The sequence below is a fragment of the Cervus canadensis genome, chromosome 1 (genome assembly GCF_019320065.1).
Source record: "Cervus canadensis isolate Bull #8, Minnesota chromosome 1, ASM1932006v1, whole genome shotgun sequence".
Lineage (NCBI taxonomy): Eukaryota > Metazoa > Chordata > Mammalia > Artiodactyla > Cervidae > Cervus > Cervus canadensis.
The window spans coordinates 120,278,600-120,302,402 of NC_057386.1; the positions used below are offsets into that span (position 1 = coordinate 120,278,600).

Sequence of the window (23,803 nt, forward strand, 5' to 3'; positions counted from 1 at the left end):
CAGATTCATAGTCTCATCTTCTCTAAAATGAGAGTTTGAATGGTGCTAAGAGGTGAGAAAGTACAACCAGGCTCTAGACTTGGTTGAGAAGTAAGTGATTTTTGCAAGGAGCTATACAATGCAAGAAAACATTTGACTCTGGGGCACTGCCAGACAGTCATCTATTGGGGGGGGGGGGGGCGGTGGTTAAGCTGGTATAACGGCAGCAAAAAGTTATCATGTGTCTACTGCTATCCAGAACCAGAAAGCAGTCCTTTTAACTCCCAGCCTGGAGACCTATTTTTCAAAGGTTAAGTGGAGAGGTTGGGGAGATAAGGAGGAAGTGTGCAGGTACTATTACCCCACTTGACAGGACAATATATCGATGTAGAAAAGTTTCAACATTTTGAATTTGCAAGCTGGCACACCCTCCAGACCTGGCTACTTATCTGCATCCCTTGGAATTTAAACACCTACAGATCTTCTTTCCATCTATCTTATCTACATGAATCTTAATGTCCTTATAATTTTGGGTGGTTCTGGTTTCACATTTTTCATGCTCTGTATCTGGGTTCTTTTTCCAGGAGTTTCTGGAATTAGGCTCCAACATAACGCCTATCAACCAAAGTCAATGTTTATGTTATAAATACCCTTCCTCCTTTAATTATAACCTATTGTCCTGGTAAATTTTGGAAAACTGAACTTCAGCATGGCTGAGCTACTGTGAGAGGATGTTGCAGACTTCGTGTTCACGACAAGAAAAAATTCAGAGCCACAAATGAAATCCTAACTGCCTTAGCTCTATAAAGGAAGCCTGGAAGACGGGCCAACATTTATCCAGATCCAAAACTGGAGACACAAATCTGGCACAGTGCTAGGATTGAATGATGTAACACGTAAAAATACAAGATGCTGGGTAAATTTAAATGCAGAGAAATGAGGACAAATATTAGTATATCTCTTGTAATATTGCAGATATACCTGCATTAAATAAATTACTTTTTTATTTATCTAAAATTCAAATTTAGCTGGATATTCTGTAGTTTCTCTGGCATTCCCAGTTGGATCCAAAGCTTGAACATTGGTGTGAATTTAGAAGAAATTATAAAAGAATGGTAAATTATAGAAGATGGGTGGGCCCAGCCCAAATATTTCATGTTGAAATGTCTGTGGCTATCTTGAATATGAAAATAACCAACACTGTTTGAGTAATTCTAGGCATGAGTCTCTAAGATAAGCACATTACATTCAGGCACTCGGCAGCTGACCACAACTCCATGAGATGGGAACTAACAGTGCCCCCATTTTACAGAATGGAAGACTGAGGTCTAGATAGCTTACAACCAATAAGTGGATTTTTACTAAAGCAAGAGCACTTAGGGATCCAGAGGCCCAGACCCCTTGGTATGTCTTATAGATCATAGAGGCACAGAGACTGAAGTTCACTTGCCCCTGGTCCTGCAGCAGTCTTCGACAGAACCAAGGTTCTGATCCTGTCTGTGTGCATTACCAGTTCTCTCTTAATTCCTTCCAAATCCATACCAGCTTTGATCCAACTCAAGTTCCATTCAGCCAGCTTTAGAGAAATTGAATTTTCTTAACAGGTTTTCCTAGACAAATCGCTTGAGAGCCAGGAAAACTCCAGGAGAGAATCAGGGAGATGTTAGGAGTCCTCCATTCTACTTCTGGCTCTGCACAAACAGGTTGTGCAGACTTGGGACAATTGCTTGCTCTCTCAGAGGCTCAGTGTAGGGTCTGGCAAACAAAGGGGGTCCTACCCAGGGACCCACAAAGTCCCTTCTGCAGTGGCAGGCTGCAATTCTAAGATGCCCAATCTCCCACAAGCTTCTGCACTGGAGCCCAGCCCTCTCACGCCCAGCATCTTAGGCTGATACAATAGACAGCAGACAAATCCCATTACAGACCACTCTGCGAGTCTCCACTTTGTCACTGACTGTTATGTGACCTTAAATAGGCATTCTCTCCTAATCTCCCTGGGCCTGGCCTCTCCTATTAGCAGTTGGAGACAAGGATATTTACCTGTAATAAAGCTCTTTGAGCTCCTCAGATAAAGAGCTTTGCATTAACAAAGCTCAAATCGGATTTTTTTTTTTTAAATGGACCAGCACACTGGCTTTGTTTTGTGTTTTTGTGTTTCTTTCCCCCTTATACTCTACAGAAGTGCAAAGTCGTGTTTGTCCTCCAAATTGTCTCCAGTTTAATTCATCTGTTTGCTTCTGAGTTTGAATAGGTCTTTTTTCCTAGACTTCATGTTCCCAAACTTTCTCGGTTCATAGTATCTTGGTAATTTTTTCATTATGCCCTTCACAATTGTGTTTATGAAGTCATTCACTTCAAAAAAAGTTAAGTATTTATGCCCTAACAAGTTAATATCATTTGAAAAAAAATAACACTCATGAATTTAAAGAAAAAAAGTATTATTTCATGCTTAAGTAAACCCAATTACTTACTAATGGGATATGTATGCTTGTTGCACCCTACATGATTTCTCAAACCTTGGAATCAGATTGATTACTGTCAATTTCATCTTCCACATTGATTATTTGTGAGGTACCTGTTTGTTTGGTTTTGTCTTTTAACATGGTCAGTCTCAGAAACCCAGCTTCTCAAAGACATGGAATTGTTGAAATTAATATAGTGAGTGAGACAAGAAGGGGTAAGCTCATCCTCCACTCTATCACCAGGCACACCTACTTTTAAAAAATATTGCCAAAGAAAGTTCTTCACATACAAAAGAAATGACAACAGAAAGAAACTTGGAGAATCAGCAGTAAAGAAACAGCAATAGAAATGGTAAAAATCTGGGCATATGTAATGGATTATTCTCCTCTTGGTTTTCAAAACTGTGTTCAATGATTGAAACATGGTCTACTGTGGTCCTCAACATACATATTGGTAATATTTACAAAAACTATATTATAAAGGGAAAAAGGTAAAGGGACATAACTGGTAAGATTTCCAGGTTGTGTTTACTGGAAGTCATAAACTGTTGATACTAGTATACATATATATACATACATATATATACACATATATTATATAAATGCTGAATACATAATATATAATATAATATATTCACTTAAAATATGAGTATGATATAACATATTAATATATTTCACAAGTATACTATCAATATTATTAATATACAACATATTCAAGATTGTAACATATTCTATGAATATTGAATATTACATATATAAAAATTCATAGAGCAAACACTAAAAATTAACACAAAGAGATACAAACAAATACTATAGATAAAGTAGAATACAAAAACATGTTCAAGTCCTTCAGAGAGATAAGAAAGGAAAAACACAGGAGTCAAAGATGAAACTAAGCACTCAGTGAATATCATTTGAGTGAACGAATAAATGAATGATCCCAGGTTTTGGTTTATCAGGAGATTGTTTGCTCTTAAATAAGGAAGGTGTTTTATATGCTACATTATTAACCACACTCATATAACATCTTCTATCTAACAAGGTGCTTTTACCATCACTTACATTTCTATGTGGATATGACGCCAACTTCGGATGTATTCATCATCAACACATCTTCTGGATAAAAGAACTGAAACAAAAGAAGACATATAAGGACAAGATTTTGAAACATCTAAGTGAGAGATTCTGGAACTTATTCTAGCAAGACACTTCATTTTAACATAAAGTACAGCGTATTTTAAATATTTACATCTAATGCATGAAAATATTTATACAAATAAGCAACATAAAACAATCATGCTATATACAAAATAACCAATCCTTATGTACAGCAAATGTTTAGAAAAGTCATCCTTGTTTTAAGGTTATATGGAATTATATGAGGTGTATCTATGTGAGTCTACTTTGAACCTCATTTGAAGATAATGTCAAAAGCCCCAATTTGAGACCTCTGTTTTTCTAACTGAAGTATAATTACATCCAATAAGATGAACATATTTTAGGTTTATAGCTTGATGAGTTCTGACAAATGTATACATACATGTAACTAACATCCCAATCAAAATGTAGTCATTACCATTACCCTACAAAGTTTCTTCACAAATCTTTTCCGTCTATCCACTCACTCCCTGCTTCCAAAAAGCAACTACTATTCTGGTTTCTATCCCCATAGACCGGTTTGCCTGATCTCGAACTTCATACAAAACTTCAGTACAAAAGTACTCTTTTGTGCTGATTTCTTATATACTGTGCTCAATACATAATATAGTGTAAATAGTACATATATAGAAGGGCTTCCCTGGTGGTTCAGAAGAATCCACCTGCAACCCAGTTTCCATCCTTGGGTCAGGAAGAGCCCCTGGAGAAGGGAATGGCTACCCACTTCAGTATTCTTGCCTGGGAAGTCTTATGGACAGGAGGAGCCTAGTGGGCTATAGTCCATGGGGCCGCAAAGAGTCAAACAGAACTGTGCTACTAAGCACAACTCTTTTGAGTCTTCCCTGGTGGGTCAAATGGTAAAGAATATGCCTGCAATGCAGCAGATCCAGGTTCAGTTCCTGGTTCTAGAATGGTCCTTGGGTTGAGAAGATCTCCTGGAGAAGGGAATGGCAACCCACTCCAGTACTCTTGCCTGGAGAATCCCATAAACAGAGGAGCCTGGTGGGCTACAGTCCATAGGGTCACAAAGAGTTGGACACAACTGAAGTGACAGCACACACTCACTGTTTTCACGTTTATGAATTTCTGGGATATGAGTCAACATGGACTTAATTTAAAATAACGTGAAATAAATTATAGGATAGGTGGTGTACACATGATGGGTTGTTGTTTGGGAAATGTTAAATTCTAGTGTGGTAGTTAAGAGTGCAGAGGACATGGTCACAGTTCCCTGGGTCCCTGAGTCTCGCCCATTCACTGGATGAATGGGTAGTAAACTAAAGCCTCAATTTTCTCATTTGTAAAATGGATATGATTTTACTAATCCTCAATGGGCTGCGGTGTGAATAAAGCAATATTTAAAAAATTTAACTCAATGCTTGGCACAGACCAGTGACTCGATATGTGGCAGATCTTATTAGTTTCATGATGGTTAAGAGGTTAAATTATTAAGATTTTCTTTTTAGCCTTAGGGCTAGAACCATTTGTAGAACAACTACAGACAAATTTCTTGGCTACCTCTTCTTGCTTTCCTTTAGGATGAGCTCCTAGCACCTTCAACTGGAAAATTAGAGCAGCAGTGGTTGCTCCAATACTTCTCAGGGGTATAGAAATTCCCATTTCCTCGATTATAGGCTTTAGGTTTACACTCAAGCTGTGAATTAAGAAGATATTTGGGCATAATGTACTTTTCTAGTGTTTTACTGTGTAGGTCAAACTTCTCACTCTGGCTGGAAGCTGGAAATCCAGTCTCTATTCTCCTTTACATCAGAAGATTCTCTCTCAGCCTTTCTCTTGTGCACATGCTCACCCCTACTGTTTCAAATCTGAGTCTTGCCATTTGGAATAATGTAGAAGCCTGTCTCGATCTTAATTTTGCCCTCTGATCTTCCCCACTACAATGGTATGGACTGGGTCCACATGCAAAGCTCATTGGTTCCTTCCTCTACTGAGCCTCATTTTAGGGTCCCAGAAAGAGTCACACCCTCATGTGGTACCCAGAACCTGTCTGGAGCTGTCTTTCTGGGCTCATCTCCCATCACTCTGCCCTGAGAATTTCAAACTCCATTTCACTCTCCATCAGTACTGAGCTACGTAGAGCTCCTTTTACATTTTACTTCTTTGCTTTGTCTCCTTACATACGCTGCTTCCTCTGCATAGGAGCCTTTCCTCCTTGTCTGCTTGGCAAAGTCCACTTCATCTATCACAACTCTTTTCAGGTGTAACTTCTGCAAAGCTTCCCCCCTACTCTCTCTCTCCTTCATTGCTGACTGCTTCTGTTAATATTTCTATGGGTCCAGCTATTTCAGCATTTGGAGTGTCTGCCTCTCCACTGATATTAATAAAAACTAACATTGAGCAGTTACCAAGGATTAGGAACTGCTCTAACCACTTTATAATTTTGCCTTATTTATTCCTCACAATATCGATCTGGATTGAATTGCTATTACTATCACCCCCATTTCACAGATGAGAAAACTGAGTGAAGCCACTTCTCTAGGGCTTCATGACTGGATAAATATAATAAATACTGGACACCCACCCTTACAGATGGAATCAAGATGACTGGAATGTTGGGAAGCCTTTCGACTTGTTTTCTTTCCCTTCTGCTTCTTTTTTGGTATGATTGGAGGAAAGACAGCTGCATGTCTGGACAAACCACGTATGGCTCTTAATTCAAATTTCACATTCAGTCTTCCTGTGTCCTGAGGTCAGAGGCTAAAATGAGAGTTCTTGATCTCAGCTTTTCTAGCTATAAGCCGGTAGGATTACTAGATTTAGCAAATAAAAAAATAGGATGCCCAGTTAAATTTGAATTTTAGATAAGCAACAAATACCTTTTTAGTATAAGTGCTTGTGTACATGCTAAGTAGCTTCAGTTGTGTCCGACTCTTTGCGGCCCTATGGACTATAACCCGCCAGACTCCTCTGTCCATGTGATTCTTCAAGCAAGAATACTGGAGCGGGTTACCATTCCCTCCTCCAGGGGATCTTCCTGACAAAGGGATCGAACCGGTGTCTCTTATGTCTCCTGCATTGGCAAGTGGGTTCTCTACCACTAGCACTACCTGGGAATCCCCTTTAGTGTAGGTATGTCTCCAATATTGCATGAAACATACTAAAATTATTCATCATTTGTCTGAAACACAAATTTAACTGGATGTGTTATAATTTATCTTGTACCCCTAAACTTGAGATAACATTACCTCCCTGGCTGGGGGGTCCCAGTAGTCACTAGGGGGAGGGAACCTAGTCTCATTCTGTACCCGCTTTTTGCCAAGTATCTGGCATTGAATTCTACATTCATGAATTTAATCCTCCTAATAACCTTGGGTGGGTGGGTTGGTAGCTATTAGTTGCTCTATTTTATAGATGTATTTTCTAAGTAAGAGTTATCATTTACTGGCTTCTTATAATGTCAATAGGGCTTCCCTTGTAGCTCAGCTGGTAAAAAATCCGCCTGCAATATGGGAGACCTGGGTTTGATCCCTGAGTTGGGAAGACCCCCTGGAGGAAGGAAAGGCAACCCACTCCAGTATTCTGGCCTGGAGAATTCCATGGATTGTATAGTCCATGGGGTCACAAAGAGTCGGACACAACTGAGTGACTTTCACTTTCACTTATATATCAATGAGACAGATTAAAATGGATATAAATTCTTTGACATTCCTTCCATTGAGAGGTGGGGGCTTATGTCTATTCCCCTTGAATCCGGAGAGAGTAGTGGTATGTTACTGCTTTGACCAACAGATTATGGTTCAAAGGACACTTCCACTTTTCGTCTCTTGGAACATTCATTTTGGGGCAAACCAACTACCCTGGTAAGGAGTCCAGTGACTCTACACCACCGTGTTGTGAGGAAGCCCAAGCCAAATGCTGAGGATCTGGAGGATGAGATGCCATATGGAGAAGGTGAAGTGCATGGGAGTATTAAAAGGCATCTTGAAAGTGGATCCCTAGCTAATTCCATGCGGATCATAGGTGAACCACCCAGCTGAACCTTTCCCAAATTCTTGCCTATAATATCATGTGCAAAATGAGGTGTCTGCTTTAAACCACTGAATTCTGGAGTTGTTCATCAGGTACCAATAAACAATAGGACTGAACCCAAGACCACTGAATGAGTTCTGGACATACCATTTATTAGCTCCGTGACCTTGGTCTCTATTTCCTTGTCTGTAACATGGGGATACTTTCCAGTCTGTAAAAGAAGCAGTTGAGGCTCTGCAAAGCTTAGTAACTTTCTGGAGGTCACAGAGCTAGCAAGAAGATCTGGACAAGTCCTCATGTACCCAACTTCAAAGCTTGGCTAATATGTCTCCATTTCTTCCTCCTTCACACTAGCTTTGAAATCTATGCCTCAGTTTCCCCATCTGTAAAACAGGGATGCTAATAATACCTCTTTACAAAGTGTATTAAAAAAAAAATGTCAAGTGCTTAGCTTAGGGTCTGGCACATAGTAAGCAGCCAGTAAACATTCACAGCTATTATTATTTTATTATCTCCTCTGCCAAGGCTGACAGCAAACATCTATTCTGTGCCTGCATGCTTCCTCCAGGTCTCTAACTTGTGTGAAGTCTCATCAGAGGGCATCTTTAACTGAACAATCCAGAGTGCTACCTCTTAATATTTAATGAATTCCTGAGACTCTCGGAAAGCAATGTGAGAAATATCCTGTAAAAATCTATTCATGTTAATAAAATACCACCCAACAGGTTGGCCATTACCAAGCAATTCAAATTTTCAAGCAGGTCAAATAACTCCTTGCAATAATTTGTGCGGCTCCCTTCCCCACCCACCTTTCTTCATTTTGGGGGGAGCGTGTATTATTTCCATGGTGAAGGTGCTGGACCTTGGGCTGTCCTCCCTCCCGATTCCAACCAGTGGTTTCAGACACTAACGAGGTGTTAGTGTTCCCTGCTCATCCATCACAGATGTGTGAACTTTGAGCTCCAAATAATAGCTGAGAAATTCAAAGTTGGCTGCCAAAAAACAGACCTTTCCAAAAGGAACTCTCTTACCTTTTCTGGCCTTTTTTTTTTTTTTTTAATATGTATTTATATGGCTGTGTTGAGTCTTAGTTGTGGCACGTCAGCTTACTTGCCCTACAGCACTGGGATCTTAGCTCTGGACCAGGGATCGAACTTGCATCCCTTGCATTGGAAGGCTGATTCTTAACCACTGGACCACCAGGAAAGTCCCTTTTCTGGACTTCTTAAGGTTGACGGAGGCAGGACAGGAGGAAACAAAGTACTGTTCCCTGATGAGAGGAGAGAAGAAATTTCATGTTTTCCCTGGTGGTTAATACATGCCAGGACCCACAGTAGGTATCATCACATGCATCCCTTATAATATCTTCAGAATAAGACAGAATGGCTTTATGGACTCATTTGCCAAATGGAAAAATAGAGGTTCAGCGAAGTGAAGCTCCTTACCCTAAGGTCACACAGCTAAGCAAGGGTAATGTCAAAACTGGAACCTGGGTTTTTAAGATCCTGAAGCCTCCGACGGTCATTAACTAGAGGTGCTTTTCAGAATCTTCTGGGGAGCATTTTTGACATTTGCATTTTCAAGCCTTTTCTCTCTCTCCTCTCTCTCTTCTCTATCTCCCTGACTTCCCCTCTCCTCTCCTCTTTCCTCTGACATGTCACTTTTGGTCACTTTGCATGAATCCAAGTCCTGCTATGTGCCCATGTTACACACAGGTAAGGGCCTTTGGGCTTCCCTGCCGGCTCAGGCGGTAAAAAATCCACCTGCAATGCAGGAGACCTGGGTTCGATCCCTGGGTTGGGAAGATCCCCTGGAGAGGGAAAGGCAACCTACTCCAGTATACTGGCCTGGAGAATTCCATGGACAGAGGAGCCTGGCGGGCTCTAGTCCATGAGGTCGCAAAGAGTCGGACACGACTGACCTACTTTTACTTTCAAGGTCCTTTGGTCAAAAACTACATAAGTCAATTTCAGCTAGCTAAGGAAAAATAAAAGACATTTGTTAGGATGACATGGAGGTATCTCAGGATGTCAGCATACTGGACAATAAAGATGCAGAAAGGAAGGGAAAAAGGCAGCTCTGGGGTCTGCACTGGGGGAGGTTCATGGACCTTTACCCCTCCATGCTGCCACTGTCATGCCTTGCCTCTCACTAGTTATTAGTTTCCAGGAAAGACTCTTATTGATGACTGTCCCTGGACCCGATGAGCAAGGTCATGTGATGTGTACCTAGGTGTACCTGGAAGGAAGGCAAGATGTTTCCTCCAAGGAGAGAATCACCAAGAGGCTAGCATTCACTTCAAAAGGTGCCCACAGGCATATACCGGGCTGCTGGGATGGAAGTGAAAGTCTGCCTTCAGGTTCATGAGTATCTGGCATAAAGGCAGCCACAAGGTTGGGTCTTAAGCATCTGTGGTCACTGTTCATTCATTCAAGCAAAAGCATATGTAGTCTCCAAAATGCAAGCTCCTTCAAGTCCATGAATATGACTCTGACTCAAGACTGTGACTGCTGGGCCTGACTTAGAGCCTGGAGTATAGCTGGTACTTGTATTAGTTAAAGCATGCTAGGTTCTTCTGGATTTATACCACTTAATTTATACCATTTAAGCATACCACTTAACATCTGTATCTTTTCTTTTTCTTTTTTACCCATGAATCATGTGGAATCTTAGTTCTCCAACCAGGGATCAAACCTGTGCCCCCTGGACTGGGAATGTGGAGTCTTAACTGCTGGACCACAAGGGAAGTCCCTAACCTGTGTGTCTTAAATTAACAAATATTCATTTCTCACACATACTTCCTGTCCATTGCAGTCACTCATTGGTCCATACTGTCACTCAGGAATCCATGCAGTCACTCAGGGATCCAAGTTGAAGGAAGTTCACCATGTGGAGTTCTTTGGTTTCTGCAGCAGGACAAAATAAACTATATAGTATTATCTAGGGAACTTTCCTTGCAGTAACATATGTTACCTCTGTTAGTATTTCTTTGGTCACAACTAATCACATGACTCTTCCTAATTGCAAAGAGGCTGGGAAGTATAGATGCCTACAGGCACACCAGTGATAGAAGAAGTATCTGTCACAGTAATCAATTAGTATTTTCTCAACACCAATAAAAGGCTAAAAATAGCTGACATTTTTGAGCCTTTACTATGCCCCACACATTGGGCATAATGCATGACTTATCAACTGTCTCCTTTAATTCTCACACCAACCCGAGGAGTTAGTGTGGCTATGGTTCCTATTTTACAGATGAACAACTGGAGACATAGAGAACTAGGTCAATTACCCAAGTTTACACAGACAGAAGTAGAGGAAAGAGGCTTCAAACCCAGGCCATCAGACCCCAGAGCCTGCTCTCAATAGCAAGTTACCCATTTTAATGACTAGGCAGGCACACTGGCTATTCACAATACTCGGAGGCAGAATGTTGCAGGTATGAAAGAGGCCAGGGAAGCAAGGGTGAAGAAGAATGGGGCTGGCTTTTCCCCAAGGAGAATGGTCAAGGAATGAATTGGATGGGTGGTGAGTCAAGGTCTTTGAGCTGGATCTTTGGTCTTACAGGAGGAACTCACCAAGCAGATAAATGAGAGAAGTTTATCTAGTGTGAGAATGGCGACTCCACCTGGTCAAGGATTTGCCATGTTCACTGCTGCATCCCCAGTGCCTAGACAGTGTCGGGCTAATACAGAGACAGGACTCTGGCAATACAGAATCTCAACTTAGTACACGCTCATCAAACACTTGCTCTCGGTGAGCCATGAATGGAATGAAATACAGCGTAAGCTCTTCTGACCAGGTTGCAACTGTCAGGAAGAGAAGGGGGAGCTCGAGCCATGGCTAAGCAGGGTGCAAGAAGCTGTCTTTCTAGAAGAGGTGTGGGGGCTTCCCTGGGGGTTCAGTGGTTAAGACTCCACACTCCCAATGCAGGGGGCCTGGGTTCTATCCCTGGTCAGGGAACTAGGTCCCACATGCCTCAACTGAGAGTTTGCATGCTGCAACTAAAGATCCCACATGCCACGACTAAAAACATCCCGCATGCTGTGACTGGGGTCTGATGCAGCTAAACAAACAAACATAATTTTTTAAAAGCCTCTGGAAGGGGTGCAATTTACAAGAATGGCAATCTCAGATTCCTGGGCAGGTGTCTTTCTGAGCTCGAAGAAAGCAAGTCAGACAGGTCCCAGGGGCATCCTGCTCTGAAGGCGCAGGGTTTGGGAAGCACCCAGATGTTTCTGATCATGACTGAGCTGGGGATCTGCCCCGTCAGTGTCCCTCCTGTTTGGGAGACAAGAACAGATGAACGGAATGCGGAGGATGGATGTGAGCAAATGTCATGCTTGTAAAGCAACTGCTGGAGGGTCACTGAGATGGGAGACTGGAACTTTATCTCAGTTAAAACCCCACTGAGTTTTTCCCAGATTAGAAAGGAGGCTTTCTTTTCTTTAGAGGCTTGTTTTGCTAACGTTTGCCTTCTCGGCTGGTGACATTCTATAATAATGGTAATAAAAAAGGGAGTGGTGGTGGCTATCTCCTAACCTCTTTTTTAATAAAGGAATTTTTATGACATCATTTTAAAATATGATCTGGTCATTGGGTCACTGGACTTTGAGAGTCTTCCCAGGAAAATTAGTTGTTCTCATGTTGGTGTCTTGATACACAGTCCTCTTTTGGCAGGTCTCTTATGGGTAATGTAACAGATTAAAAAATGTGGTTTTAATTACACATTTAACAAATTAAAAGCCCACACATGCCATCTTCTGAGCCTGATTTCTCAGACTCAAACCTTTTGGACCTGTGGTCCTTGATGATCTGCTTTCAACTGGGCCATACCCAACAGCCCATGAGCTGGACACTAAACTTCTGTTTAAGCTGTTCTTTTTTTTTTTTTTATGTCTGAAAGCTTCCTCTATCTTTATATATATCGCCTGGCAAAATCATTACCAATCTTCCATGTGTGACTCAGCTACCATCTCCTCTGAGCAGATGCTTAACTAAAGGTGAGGTGACAGAATCAAGAACCTTGAAGCCAAGCTCCTTCTGTCACCCCACATCGCAGAAGAGTAAGAGAGAGAGAAAAGCAGAAATTTGACGGCGGTTTTCTCATGATGTCACCTAACAGTATGGAACCCCATGTGCCAGGCACTGTGGATGAGGTTAGTTGGCATGGAGTGACCAGACAGCCTGGAGACTTGGGATATCTTGTACTCAATGTCCCAGGGCAGTTATTTATTGTGCCACCTTTCCCTCTCAAAATTTTCCTGGTTTACCAGAAAAACTGCAGGTTCCCCTGATTTTTCAACAATAGCTTTGTGAGGCAGATGCTATTACTAGTCCCATGTTACAAGAGAGAGGAAACTAGGACTCAGAGAAGTGACGTGACTAGCCTAAAGTCACATGGCTAGGAAGGGCTAGAACCCAAACTGGAATCTTGACAGGATCAATCCCTATCATGGAAGGTAGAACACTCTTCATCTCCAACAATTAAAGAAGAGGTGGTGACTGTCATTAGAAACCTGGGAAACATCTGGACACCCTGAATGGCTCTATAGAAGTCAAGGTTGGATTTGATCCTTTTATCTATTCATTTAATATGTGGTTATTGGGCATGAGTGTGTGTCAGCACACAGGTGCAGAGTAGTGAGTCTGCACACACACACACACACACACACACACACACACCCTCTCTGCCCTTAGCAAGTGTGAATTCTGGAGGGGAAAATAGGTAAGTGACAACACTGATTACCCTACCAGAGCTTTCTCATATACTCCCATTTAACTTTTAAAAAGAGGCTGAGGGACTTCCCTGGTGGTCTAATGGTTAAAACTTCACTTCCAATGATGTGGGTTCGATGCCTGGTCTGGGAGCTAAGATCCCACATGCCTCATGTCCAAAAATCCAGAACATAAACAATATCACAACAAATCCAGTAAAGACCTTAATAATGGTCCACATCAAAAATAAATCTTAAAAAAAATTAAAAAAAAACATACAACAAAAAAAACCAAAGGCCGAAACTGGCCTCTTTCCAGACAAATCCATAATATTTGGGAGCTTACAGAATAATTTTTTTTCAGAATATTTTTTTAATAAAAAGTGTTGAAAACAGTAAACATCACAAAATTTCACACTTAAAAAATCACTCACTTTTTTTATTTCCCTCAAAAAATTTTTTTTTCGGTGGCTGTGCTAAAACACAACCAGGTTCTTCCATGGCAAGAACTGGTTGAACACAGTAGCAATCCTTTAAATGAGAATTATACTCTAGAGCTTAGCAGAAGCCCCATCTGGGTCACAAGAATCTTTATGTCACCTTCCTGGTACCTAAAGGCATTTTAATTTACAATTTCTGTTTACATGTAGCTTCTTCCCTAAGTTTTCTTGTGGACTTTATTCCACTTAGGTTTTAAATATACTTGTTTAATGAATTTCCTGTTTATTCTTAATCTGTTGAATTCTAGGTATTTCTTTATATATATCTATATATATATAGCTCTGTTTTTAAATACCTCTGGATTCTAGGTATTTCTTTTTTTTTCATGGCTCTGGTATTTTTTTAAAAAAAACCTCTGTTTATGCTGCTACACCATATATGATGCCCAAGGCAGACATCACTAATCAATCAGGACCCTCCTGCCCAATGAGCCCGAAGAGGCTCCAGTGGTCACTGCTTTCCCCACACAGCTCCAGGCAGCCACTACTAATCAATCAGGAATGGCATATACAATGAAACCCATTTATTTTTACTATCTTTGTATCTACTCAAATGTCTTAAAGGCTGAGATGTACACTGGATTCTTCTTTACTTATCCCCTGTCCCTCAAGGCAGGTCTAAGGCTGAGACTTTCCTAGTGCAGCAGGGGAATTAACTGTTCCGTGGGAGGCCAAGTCTGAGCCCATCTGTCTGCCCACAGGGCTCTCCTTATCGGGCTTTGGAAAAGGGGCCAAGACTCCTGAAGGGAGGAGAGAAAGAAGAAAACAGCTTCAGTTAAGTGTCCCTTTCTCCTTTTCTTCTCTCTCCTCTTGCAAAAAGAAAAGAACAATATCAGCCAGCTGAAAGCTCATTAATGCACTTGACCTTCCGAAAGAAAATTAATTCCAACTTCACACCTACCGGCTGTGTTGCTCAGCTTTGTCAAAACGTTGGCATCATTAGAGAGGAGATGACATGGCTGGAGGGCACAGAGAGTCTGCCACCTCCCCACGCTGGGCTGAGTGAGTAGGAGCTGGCAGGAAGCACGCGGAGGCGCCGGCCCTGTCAGCTTTTCACTGTGGATTAAGCTCTCTGCTGTTGGCTCTGGAAATTGTTATCACTGTCGAGCTGCCCCAATGATTCTTACCAGGCTCCCTGACAGCACAGGCCCACAGAGGAGCAGCCTTGAGGGCCTTCTGTTGGAGGGAAGGCAGATTGTGTGTGTGTGTGTGTGTGGGGGGGTGATTGTAGGAAAATGTGTGTCTGCATGTATCAGTGTCAGTGTGTATGAACATGGGTATGTGTGTGTGCACATGAGAATATGGGCATCTGTGTGTGTGTGTGTGAATGTGCATGCATGTGCATGTACGTGTACAACTACACTCAAGTGGGGACCTAAAAGGGCGTGCTTGGGTATCTGTGCCTGTGTGTGTACATTCGTTGTTGTTTAGTCGCTAAGTCGTGTCCAACTCTTTTGTGATTCCACAGACTGTAGCCCGCCAGGCTTCTCTGTCCATGGAATTTCTCAGGCACAAATACTGGAGTGGGTTGCCATTACCTTCTCCTGGGGATCTTCCCGACCCGGGGATCAAACCCACATCTCTTCCACCTCCTGCAGTGGCAGGCGGATTCTTTACCAGTGAGCCACCTGGGAAACTTGCATGTACATTTAGGTGGATACAAACATCATCCTATGCATTGTGAGTACATGTGCCTTGCCAAATGCATACATACATACGCATAAGGGGACACATGTGCAAACATGTTCAGAATGTGTGTGCTCATGTATATGTATGTGAACAAAGCATAGGGAATGGGTGTAAGCTTAAGGGTGCAACTGTGAACATGTGTGGACACGTCCACATTCACATGTACAGGAGACTGTTATCAGTGCTACAAGATCACCTACAAGTGCCAAGGCAGGTCCGAGTATGAGCAAGTCACAGACACCAAATCCCTCTCTCCTTTTTCAATGACGCTATTTGATATTGAAAAAAGTTAAGGGAATTATGGTGACAAATTCCAGAACTTCTTAGATTTTCAGACTCACTTTGATTTTAAATGATTATTTTGAAGTTTATGAGAGCTGGACAGAACATGATCTTTACATTGTTTGGAGCCTAATCTGGCCCCACTGAACACATGGGCTGTGAAACATTGTACATGAAAGTGTGTATGTATGTGTCTGTGTGTGTGTGCATGCAAATCCTCATTTGTGTGAGTATTCATATAAGAAGTAACTGTTGCCTGTGTAGGTGGTTCTCCATGCATGTTCTTGTTCAAGTTTCAGTTGAATTTATACATGAATTGGAAATATATGCAGTGTTTCATCTGCATCAGGTACCATTTCAGGTGCAGGAGAGAGAGAGAGACGTAAAACCCTGTTTGTGTCCTTGAGAAGTTTCCTCTTATTTTCCAATTGTAAATATTTACCAGTAGATCCTCAAGGCTCTAGGTGGAGTTGGATTCTGAGGACATGTCCAGGCTCATCAAGAAGCCAGTATTGATTAGTGATGTCTGCCACAGATGTGGGATGTGAGGTTTGTTGCAAGTATGTCATTTATTTGCCAGAGAATCAGAATATCACACCTAATATGGCTCTTTGTAATCCTGGGTTTAATGTCTTCATTTTATACCTGGGTAAGCCATGGCAGAAAAGGAGAGGGAGTTTAAGCAGCGCTGAGTTTATAGTGAAAGAAGCGAGGAGCCTAGGTGGCAGAATTTAAGGAGCACTCACTCTCAGGTCTGTGCAAATGCTCCCCTCACCTGCCTGACCCTGAGAGTGAGTGCCTTCGTAAACTGTGTGCCCTAGATGTCTCATTTGTTTCGCCTTAATCCCAGCCCTGGCTCAAAGTCACATTAAAAGAATCACCACATGCTCTATTTGGAGACAAAGTTCAGTGACTCTATTTACAAGCACTTGTCTGACTGAAAGTAGCAGAAATCAACTGAAGCTTAAGTAAAATGGGAATGGGGTGTCTCAAAGAACCCAAGGGCAGAGGTTTAAGTAGGGTGAAGAAAGGTCTAGAACTGGGACCCTGGACAGAATTTGACCTCTGTTTCTCACACTAGCTTCCATTATTCTTTCTGGGCTGAGTGGCTTTCCCTGCTCCACCAGTTACCAATTCTGTGATCTGGGAAATTTTCTTGCTTTCTTCATCTATATAATGAGACTACTATTCATCACTTCCTTACCTCCTTACCTGATAGGATTGTAAGGTGTAATATATGTAAATCATCCAAGTGGCTGACAGAGTAAGTGCTATCAGTCATCATCACCAACCTCATCACCACCACCATCACCACTGTCTTTTGTCTCTTCCTCCTCACCATCACCATCATCGTCATTGTTATTGTCATCACCATCATCATTACTAACACAATCATCAACATCACCATCATTGCTCCATGGAAAAACACTTTGATTTGTCCACACTGGGCTAATTCTGACCCAGTTAATTATGGCCACATTATATATGGAACTTCTGGAGCCAGTCCCTGTTGAGTGTTGGCAGCTGGTGGTTAAAGGGAATGAACAAGGCAAATGCTCCCAAGTTCTGAGGTATTCTCTGGTTTGGTTTTGTTAGAACAGCACTGAGGACAGTAGGGGGTTCCCTGCTGTTCCATTCAGATCTGTTGTTCAACTCTTCCCCTTACCTGCTGAAGAGCCCAACAATGGTTCAATCTGCTCTACAATCATTCCTGCCCAGCTGCAGGTTTTGAGGTTTAAGTCTACTAATTAGTCCATAATTGATTCTAATCTAGGGGCTGCCACTGAGTCCACTGGATCCAGGGTAGGTAGGATTTTGTGATGCAGGGGTGGCAGGGGTGAAGGGACAGTAGAACCAGGGAAGGTCTGAAGCTCTGGGTATTGCTGAATCTTGATGGAAGTGGGGGAGAGGAGAAATCCCAAGTAGAATGAGGACCCAGAAAAGGAAGATGGCAACAGAATGTGGAAGGGAGTCTTGAGTACAGTGGCTTTGTCTGATAGAAAAGAAGAAGAAAAAGAAGGAAGAGGAGGGGAAGAGGGGAAGAGAAAGGGAAGGAAAAAGAAGAAAAGGAAGAGGACGAAGGAGAGGAGTGAACAAAAGAATCAGTAGCCGTAGCTGATGAGAAAAAAGTATAAAGCTGCTGCTGCTGCTGTTGATACATCAATGAAACTGATAATGATGAACATGAAGATAAGATGTTTCTGAGCGACACTCAGCCTCGGGGAAGCCAAGTTCTAATTAACACAGACTTCTGGAAATGGCCTCTTTCCCCCTCATTATGCTCGGATCTGTAATGCACACCTGCCCTCTGCACCATCCCCCAGGTCCCCCTCACCCAAGAAGAAAAGAAAGAACCCTGAGGGCTCCCCTCGACAATTTCAGAGTTCTGGTTCAAAGGAGGGTGCTTGGGCTTAGAGAGCTCTACCCTGTGGTGGAAAGGGGGCTTTGAGGGCAGCTGGTAAATCATTTACCCAAGTGGCTGGACAGAGGAAATTGCTGATCCCATATCACCAACCCCTGGAGGTGGAGACGGGGCCCCCATAACACAGGCTTGTCCAGGGGTGGAAAACAGGGTAGTGGCCTTGCTTCCGATGCTGATATGAATAAATCTCATTTCTTTTCTCCAAGAAAGCCATGGAGACGGTAACTAAACTAACTTCCATGTATTGAGGGATCATCATTTACTGGGTGCTGTCTTCTGCTTTTACGTATCTTTCGATCTTCACATGAGCACTATGAGAATGTTTTTTATTCAATTGAAGCTTATGAAATTGCTGACATTCAAACATTGCTTAAGTATAAAACTGGCAATTTTATATGATTCAATCTATTATTATTGTTGCTACTGGAATCTCAGAGGGGTGAAATAACTTACCCAACGTTACCCAGCTCCAGTGTTAGGCTAAGCTCCTTACCCTGATCAGGAAATTCACATGTCCTGGATACTATTACCTCCCCAGCCTCCATTCTTAGTTGCTTCCCTCTCTCCCCTTCTTCGAGCCTCTGTTTCCTCACTTGTAACTGAGGCTGTGACAAAGAAACTGCCCTTTGCTAAGCATTTAGTAGGTTCCAGCACTGTGCTGAGTACACTACCCTTGTCACCTGATTTTCTGCTCCCAGCCCCACTGTGGTTCAGGAACTGCTCAGCGCCAATGCATGCACAGGCCTGAGTTCTGAGTCTGCACATGGCAGAAGCCCAGCTAATGTTCACATTCTCACGACCCCTCTTTCGGGAGTCACAGCGTCAGAGCAGGAGGGCAGAGTACCTCCTGCGACCAGGAATTAGGCCACCTTCCTCCTGGCAGCCACTCCTCTTGGTCAAGTGAACACGTGCCAGGCACACAGAGGTCCCTCCTGTGGTTTCATTCCTGGGAAGTGAGAGGTGGGAGAGGAAGGCAAGTCTTCCAGATATCTTATCATGAAACATTGACACATTTCCTTTGCAGACGTGAATGACCCCTCACGGTGGGTGAGTTTGAGGAGATGTTATGCCAGATCCCCTTCCTACAGCACCTGTCTGGGAATGAAAGGAGGGGTCGGAAGGAAGCAGACACTTGTCTTGCACTTTTGGGTTATTCGGAGCACTTTGTTCTATTGTTGGTTCTTTGGTCAAGCCATTCATTTGCTAACTATACAAGTGAATGGTGTATCACTGTTCTAGGCGCATTCAGGAGCTTCTGATCTCACCACTTGCAGATTTGTGTGTGTGTTTGACTCTCTGAAGACTGTAGCTTGAGACAGTCCCCTGGCAGCCACTCTGCCAGCAGCTGGTCTAGTTCCCTGCATGTTGTAGGTGCTTCGACACTGATGGGTGAATTAGATTGTGTTACACTAAGGAAGGAATGGAATAATAACACCTAACAACGTAGGAGACACAAGTTTGATCCCTGGGTCAGGAAGATTGCTGGAGAAGGAAATGGCAACCCACTCTAGTATTCTTGCCTGAAAAATCCCATGGACAGAGGAGCCTGCTGAGTTACATTACACGGGGTGGCAAAGAGTAGGAGATGACTGAGCGACTGTGCACACACGAAAGGAAGGAATGACTACCCACTCCAGTATTCTTGCCTGGGACAGGGAAGCCTGGACATGGACAGAGGAGCCTGGTGGGCTACGGTCCGGGGGGTTACAAAGAGTCAGACACGACTGAGTGACTCACACGCACGCTAAGGAGAACGGTACTGACCTCTGTGTGTTCTCATCCAGGCACACTGTAGGCACATCGAAACATCCAGATGAATATCTGTCAGATGGAAGTGAATTGGAGCATAGATGTTCCCACTTCTTACCCAGTCTGGCTGGGGTTTGGGGAGAGGCGGGGTAGGGCCTGTTTTTATTTGCTGTCGCTTTGGTTTGATTTTCACCATATCGACTTCCCTGGAAGGGAAGGGGCCCCTCAGGTGAATGGCGAGGAACCCCAGATCAGGCCTGGCTTATATTCTCATAACTTTCTCATATTACCAGCTCTGGATACCACCGCACAGGCCACCTCATTGTGTAAAAAAGTCCCCCCAGATTCCTGCTGGACCGTGCGACCATCCTAACTTCCCCCAAAACAAATCCCCCAAGCATAACCGCCAGGCATTCCCTAAAGTGAGTGACCCTCAGGCACACAAGAGGTGCACCAGAAGCAAAAAATAATAGACTGCCTTCATTCCGCCTGAGGCCCGCGATGCAACGCCATAAAGCATATGATTTAGGATATTAAATGCCGTTGGTGATGAGAACGTCGTGTAAGATTTGCTTTGCGACGTCTTTCTTCTCAAAGTGTCATTAAAAATGATTTATAGGGGAGCCTGAATCTAAGAAACAACACGATTAGAACTGAGGGTTGGGGAGATCGGGTTTCCCAGGCAGTCTTGCCATGCTGTCCCAGGGAAGAAAAGCCTGCGAGTGGGACTGCAACCAAGTGTTTCCAAGTCGAGTGCACGCACGCAGAAGGAACACGGGCTCCCTGCTGAGGGGAAAACAATGAAGCCTTGTGGGACACTGTAAAGTGCTTGTTTCAAAAGGTGAGTTCCAGAGGGCCAACCTGGAGGAGGCTTCTTTGCAGAAGCCTGGGGAAGTGAGGTTTCACCCAAGACCACACTGGCCACTCTTCAACCTGGACTTGACATGCTACTGTCAGCTTTTTACATAATAAGAACGTAAAGGTCTCACGTGTCGTTTATCTTTATTACGTGCCTGGCACTTGGCGCAGCAACCCTAGGAAATCAAACGCTATTGTTATCATTCCTGTTTCACAGATGAGAAAACCGAGGCCCAGAGAGGTCAAGTATCGCTCACAGTTCACAGCTGGTATGAGAGGGTTCTAACACAGGCAGCCACGCTCCAGAACCCAGACGCTTAACTCTTCATATCCACAGAGTTGTAACTTCTAATCTAAAGCTATGCCAAATACCCCTTTTGCTTCACTTTGTCCATATCTCTGTCTCCCCAAAAGTTGCCATTAAGTAAGCACCAACTATGGGCTGTTCCCCTGGGGGCTTGCTCTATGTTTTGCATGATCTTCATTACAATTCTGCCAAACTGGAGGTGCGCTTGACCCTATTCAACAAGAAACTTGAGGAGTAAAGTCCCACATTGAATAAGTAGCTAAGCAGGGAATAAAATCAAGGAAAAATCAATAAAACCAAAGGAAACTGGTTTGCCTGGAGGCTGTGTTATGCAAAATGTCACAGGGTGTCATTTTGGGGCCTGAGAGTTAGTATGCTTCTTATAGATCAGAGTCTTCTGATCTGTAAGAAATCTCTAAGAAATCATGGCAGGGTTTAGAAAAGTGGGTTCGGGGCTGGGAGACCCTCTGCAGCCTGTCTACTTTGAGCTCTGCATTGCCTCTGCCTGGTGGACCAGAAAGGTTGGGCTTCTCTAGTTGGGCTAGTTGTTTGAGGACAGCCTCCACTATCTCACAATTATGGTTTTATTGCTGTTGTTACTATGGTATGTTAGAGCGATTTTCCCTTATAGAAGTCCCCATAAATGTTTGCTGGATGAGCCAAATGAAGAGAGATTATGAAAGAAGGAAACATTTGAAGCAAGGAAAGAGAAAAAGAGGAGAAAAGCAATTCATCCAAAATTGCAAATCAGAGAAACGGCCACAGACTTGTTTTGTGTTATCCGTTTGGTGTTTGCATCAGTCAGGTTAAGTGCATGATTACTGTACCATGCAGTAACATAAGTTACTGCAGCAACAAATAGCCCCCACATTTTAGGAGCATAAATAACATTTACTTTTTGCTCTTCTAACATGTTCACTGTGTTTCTGCCAGTGGTGGGGTCAGTGGTGGTTCCTTTGCTGGTTTATTACAGTAACTCAAGAACTGAGGCAGAGTTCTTATCACTTCAAGTGCTCCCATTGTAACTGAGGCAATGGGAAGAATCTGGAGGGGATGCTGCATTGGCTTTTATAGTTTCCACCTGGCAGTGATGGGACATTTCATTGGCCACAACGAGTCACATGACCATGCCCAACTTCAAGGTCACATCCATCTTGTTCCTGGGCAGGGCCACCTCCAGAAATATTTGGCAAACGGCACCAGTGAGAACCACAGAGTTTATGCAGTTTTTGGCGGTGGTGGTGGAGTCGCTAAGCCGTGTCCAACTCTTGCAGCCCCCTGGACTGTAGCCTGCAGGCTCCTCTGTTAATGAATTCTCCAGGCAAGAATACTGGAGTGGGTTGTCATTTCCTTCTCTAGGGGTGATCTTCCCAACCCAGGGGTCAAACCCAGGTCTCCTGCATTGCAGGCAGTTTCTTTACCGATGGAGCTACAAGGGAAGCAGTGAAGGGCAAACACTTTGTAACCAGATCATTTCTATGAGTTCAGAGATCTAAGAACTGGGGAGTCTGGCAGCACTGACCCAAGCCGTGGTGGCCCTTAGAAGAGGCATACATGCTCCACGTTGCTGCTGGCCCCACCTGGCCCACTTCACTCATTTTGGTTAGGTGCCTGGCTCCTGGGAGCATTTGGCGTGCAGACGTCTGGTTTGGAAGGATGAAAAGCGCCGCTCTGAACTCACTCTGGCATTTCATTCCCATCACCAGATGCCCTTATGATCTATTCCCATCCCAGAGATAAATAACGCTAATACCCTGGAGGTGCCTTGCACAGTCCAGGGATAAGACTCGCTGGCTGCAGTGCTCAGGCTTGTTGGCAACAGTGGGATTGCCTAAGCCTGTGAAGGACGTGTCCAGGGGATTCATGAAGTTGGGGGCGGGAGTGTGAGTCTGTAGGAGGAACTGCAGAGCCCACGCCTCTGGTGAGGGGATGTCCAGCTAGTGGGAGCTAAGGCAGGCAGCTGCTTCTCCTGGGAACCTCCTGTTTCCTTTGAGCTGCTGCTGCCCATACAACTCCTCTGGGTTCCCCGCAGCCCCATATGAAAGAGGTGTGAGAATCTTTCTGCGCAGTCAGCAGCTTGGGGTTGAGCCAAGCATTGTGTTCTCACCCAGTAGGGGCAGAGGGACTACAGTGGGAAGATGTAAGGTTGTACTCAGCAAGAGAGTACATCAGTCAGGGTGGTTGTTGTTGCTGCTGCTCAATCGTGTCTGACTCTTTGTGACCCCATGACCCGCAGTCTGCAGGCTTCCCTGTCCTTCACTATCTCCCAGAGCTTGCAAAACCTCATGTCCGTCAAGTTGGTGATGCCATCCAACCGTTTTGTCCTCTGTCATCCCCTTCTCCTCCTGCTTTCAGTCTTTCCCAGCATCAGGGTCTTTTCCTATGAGTCAGCTCTTCACATGAGGTGGCCAAAGTATTGGAGCTACACCTTCATCATCAGTCCTTCCAATGACTATTCACAATTGATTTCCTTTAGGATTGACTGGTTTGATCTCCTTGCAGTGCAAAGGACTCTCAAGAGTCTTCTCCAGCACCACAGTTCAAAAGCATCAATTCTTTGGCGTTCAGCCTTCTTTATGGTCCAACTCTCACATCCATACATGACTACTGGAAAAACCATAGCTTTGACTAGATGGAACTTTGTTGGCAAAGTAACGTCTCTGCTTTTTAATATGATGTCTAGGTTGGTC

The 23,803-nt window shown here is 43.5% G+C and overlaps 1 long non-coding RNA gene across 6 annotated transcripts in view; it reads right to left on the reverse strand.

Annotated features, from left to right (window-relative positions):
• Positions 1 to 23,803, reverse strand: part of LOC122423145 — a 58,800-nt gene that overhangs the window by 28,336 nt on the left and 6,661 nt on the right. For 5 of the 6 annotated variants that reach the window (XR_006264100.1, XR_006264099.1, XR_006264098.1 and 2 more), the window contains exons 2-3: positions 10,388 to 10,495; positions 3,504 to 3,570 (exon numbers count right to left, since the gene is read on the reverse strand). This is a non-coding gene — a long non-coding RNA (uncharacterized LOC122423145). Of the gene's footprint in view, positions 1 to 3,503; positions 3,571 to 10,387; positions 10,496 to 19,963; positions 20,021 to 23,803 lie in introns of all 6 variants that reach the window. The other variant, XR_006264096.1, reaches the window with a different exon arrangement.